This window comes from Cucumis melo, chromosome 11, assembly GCF_025177605.1.
Source record: "Cucumis melo cultivar AY chromosome 11, USDA_Cmelo_AY_1.0, whole genome shotgun sequence".
Lineage (NCBI taxonomy): Eukaryota > Viridiplantae > Streptophyta > Magnoliopsida > Cucurbitales > Cucurbitaceae > Cucumis > Cucumis melo.
In genome coordinates, this window is record NC_066867.1 from 15,354,017 (window position 1) to 15,358,112 (window position 4,096).

The 4,096-nt window shown below is 32.5% G+C and overlaps 1 long non-coding RNA gene across 1 annotated transcript; it reads left to right on the top strand.

The window, feature by feature from the left end:
• Positions 1-2,596: 2,596 nt before the first annotated feature.
• On the top strand, positions 2,597-2,927 carry LOC103490444 (uncharacterized). The gene is made up of 2 exons (XR_001762780.2): positions 2,597-2,653; positions 2,782-2,927. It is a non-coding gene; the product is annotated as an uncharacterized LOC103490444 (long non-coding RNA).
• Positions 2,928-4,096: the final 1,169 nt, after the last annotated feature.

The following is a 4,096-nucleotide window of genomic DNA, read 5'->3' on the forward strand; positions in this document are numbered from 1 at the left end:
TAAAATTAATTAATTAATTAAGTACAACAAGGAAAAATAGAAATTTTTTATTTTTTTTTTAAAAGTCAAGGTAAAATGTTGACTTTTGACCTTTAGAAGTCAAAGGTTGACTTTGATCTTGAATTAGCTGATAATTATCTCATTGTTGATGAGTAAGCTGATATGCGCCTATTGTGCTGCTCATCAACATTTCTTCTGCCTAATCCACTATCTAATAGTTTGTTAAATGTCAAATTGTTATGCAAATATGATTTGTATGTACTTTAGCTATTTAATGCACAATTTGATTGTGTTCTTTACGATGATGAAAATTGAGATTTTTGGAAAAATTTCTTAAGTGTTCACAAACCTTTTCAAAATACCTCTCGTTCTCATCTCCTCCTTCAAAATCATTGTCTCCTTCACGGTCTTCAAAGCCAAACGCCTAATCACCACCTCCAATTCTGTTTCCCTAGCTGATCTCGACGTGTCGGTAAACCTAGCTAGAGTCTCTGTCGACATCAATGTTACTCTAATTGCCAACATCGCAATCACGAACCCTAATAAGGTCGAATTCAACTACAAAGAACAACACCACGTTTTTGAATTATAGAGGGGAATTGTCGAAGTGCTGATTATGGCTGGAAAGATCGACACAGGAGAGAAGAAGGAGATGAATATCACAATGACGATTATGGCGGATCGGTTACTGAAGACGACAACGGTGTTTTCGAATGTAGTGGCGGGATCTATGTCGTTGAATACGTATACGAGGATTTCAGGTATGGTGAAGATTTTGGGGATTTATATGTTTTGTTTAGTATTCTGATGGAATTTATCGAACGTACATTAAGTATTTACTATAAGAGTTTACACAGTTTGTTTCAACGACACAGAGATAAATACCTTCTCCTTCCTCAAATTACCCCTCTCACTCAATTCATTAGTGTCCTTTTTCGATACTGATTTCCCATTGAATGACGATTTGTGGTTGGTAGAAATCCTTGGGCATTCTCACGGCTTAATTAGCCTCACTCGTCGTCGTTGTGACATTTACCTCTAGAATCCCTTGATTAGAGAGTTTCGTAAACTTCCCCCATCAATATTCTCCTCACTGATCCTCCTAACAGTGACAGGTGCAATTCGTTTATGAGAACCGTTAGATTTGGCTACGATTCAAAATCTATGGATTTTGAAGTGGTTAGGGTCGTGGGTTTTGTAAAATTAGAACCTGAATTATTACCGTTCAAGAGTGGAAATTTATGATTTGAGCAAAGATAGATGGAGAGAAATTGAAAGCCTTTTTCTTGGCAATAGATTCTGGACACCTTCCTTTAAGATGTGTCACGAAGGAACATGTTACTGGTGGGGGCTTAGTGAAGAAGGTACAGGGACTCTAGACACATTCGACATGAGTGGTGAGGTTTTCGGCCAAATTCCTATATGAGAGGATTTCGATGTGATGGCTAACAGGTATAAGTGTTTAGGGGTTTTTAATGGATCCATTATTCTGTTTACTTATCCATATAAAGGATATGATAGAATGTTATTCGACGTGCGGGAGATGGAGAAGGATGAATCTGGTGGGGTTTCTTGGTCAAAGATATTGACAATTGGGTCTATTTTTGGAATTGAGAAGGGATGGTTGATTGTGAACTCCGATGAACTTTTTATAGAGGTCAACGAAGGACGATTGATTTTGTATAATGATACTAAAAGCCGACGCTTGAAGCTTTCAGCTAGTTGTTTTGCTACTGTTTTTGTTAAGAGTTTGGTATTAGAGGGAGGAAATAATGTAACTTATGAATTTTGAATTGATGCATTAGCTTTTACACAAAAATCACTCTAATAACACCACTTATGAATTTTGAGTTCATGCTTTAGCTTTTATACAAAAATCATGTAATCTATTTTCTTGTACTTGATGAGAATCTTGATCTTGTTTATGAATATGAAATTTGAAAGTTTGTCTACACTAAGTTGAGAAACTTTGAGCTTAAAGGATGAAGAATCTTGTTGTTTATGAATATGAAAATGTTGAAATTGGTTTTGTGGAACAAAATAGAAACAAACAACACAAATCATGTTAATTATTTTTCATCATTGCTATAAGCTTTTTCATCAATCATTATTATCCTGTTTTTTGAAGTCTTTTTTTTTTTTGAATAATTTTTTATTGTCAATCAGAGCTATATCTTATCCAGTTATGTTGAAGCTAATTAAGTTTTCCCTTATGTTAACTATAGCTTTGGAAATCTTATATTAAAAGGCCAATGACAATTGTTGGATCAAGCCTTGGTGCTATTGTTGCTATTGATTTTGTTGTCAATTATCTAGAAGCTGTATGTATCTACCAGCAGGAATTTATGACTACAAATTTGAAGTTGTATATTTTTTTCTTAAATTTAAGTAGCTAAAGTTTGTATTAATAGGTTACTGCGATATAGTATTAACTTTTTAACTTTAAGATAGTCATAATTATTCTTGCAATAAGGAGTGATGTTAAATAAAATATGAGTTGCTAAATTTCAACACCTATTACATTAGTTCTTCATATGGATAAGGCCTTATCTTCTTATGGGGTGGATTGTTGAGAATTATATATATGTTTATGTATTGTAGGTCAGGCTCAGTTTGTTTGATGCTATCAACTAAACATGGAGTCCTATCTTTGGTAGGAAACTTCTCTGTGGAATTATATATAATATTATATAGTGATAATTTGGTTTATTTTTAGTAGATTTAGAATAAGGAAGTTGTGATCAAGGAATTGTGATTTAATTTGGGTATTTCTCATTGCAGAGACCTTGTAAATGTTTTTGGAGAGTTTCTTCCAAAAGTTAGTGCTTGTAAAGGATAGCGAGTAATTCTTCCTCATACTTCATTATATGTATCAAGGTGTGTTGGGCATAAAACTTTTTAGTGCACATCAATGAGCTTTTAAATCCTTTGCAAATGTACGTACCTCTCACTGTGTTGTAGTTCTATTGCCTTATAATGTAGTTTTGTTTTATTGCCTCATAATGTAAAGGTTGTTGAGAAAGAAGACTTTGAAGAAGCTATAAAATTAAAACTATTTGTGTTATAGTTTCAACTTGAGGTGGCTAGCAAGGAATGAATGACATTTTTGTTTTGACTTTTTAAATTTATTGCTATTCTTAGTTTATTTTTAGGTTTACTCTTGATGATTAGAAAACCCGAGTCTCTGTTGCATAATACTTTTGTGAAAAATATGGTGTGACACTCAAATTTTCATCTTTACCGGCTATACATGCTCGTAATTATGCAAAGCCCATTTTTAGCTTTGAGTTTTGTTATTTGTTGTTGGTTTTGGACTTTGTGTGAAGTTTTGTAATTAATTTAGCTGAGTTTGTGGGCTGACTTTGATATTTGCGATTCTGTTTTTCTTCTTTTCATATGGATGAATTTGTAGATTTCATTTTTAGTGATGAAATTGTGCATTGTGTACTTAAACAGTAGCATAATTTTGTGATCCATATATGTAAGACTTTTCATTTGAATACCCTCTACATTTCCAATACCAAGCTTAGAAGTTATAGAAAAGAACAATTTACTGCCAAGCTTAGAAATTACTATTGTTGAAGTGAATGTGTATTTTGTTGTTGAAGTGAATGTGCTGTATTGTTGAATCAATTTTGTTTCCTTTTATTTTCTTACTAGGTTTTACTAGAATCCACTGGAGCAACGAAACCATATTTGCGGCAATTCATTGATGTATAGGCAATTTTGTAGGTTTGGTAGGAAAATTTCTGGTTTAAATGTAGTTATTTAAATAGCTTGTTCGTAACAAACCATATATGTATCAACACTTAAAGCGATATTATAAAGTGTATGTTTCTTTATATTAAAGCGTTGACCGTTTCTTTTCATATGTGATTGTATTGGTCTGTAATGGTATGTGTAATGGCAGGGCAACATGAAAACAAGATTCAATAAAAAATAGTGCAAGAAAAATAGTGACTAAAAACAAAATTATGACATTTAAATGTAAAAAAAAAAACTGTCATCGAAAAAGTATTATTGACAGTTAATTAATGTCACGGAAAGTGAAATAATGATAGTTAATAAGTGTCATAAAAGATAAATAATGACATTT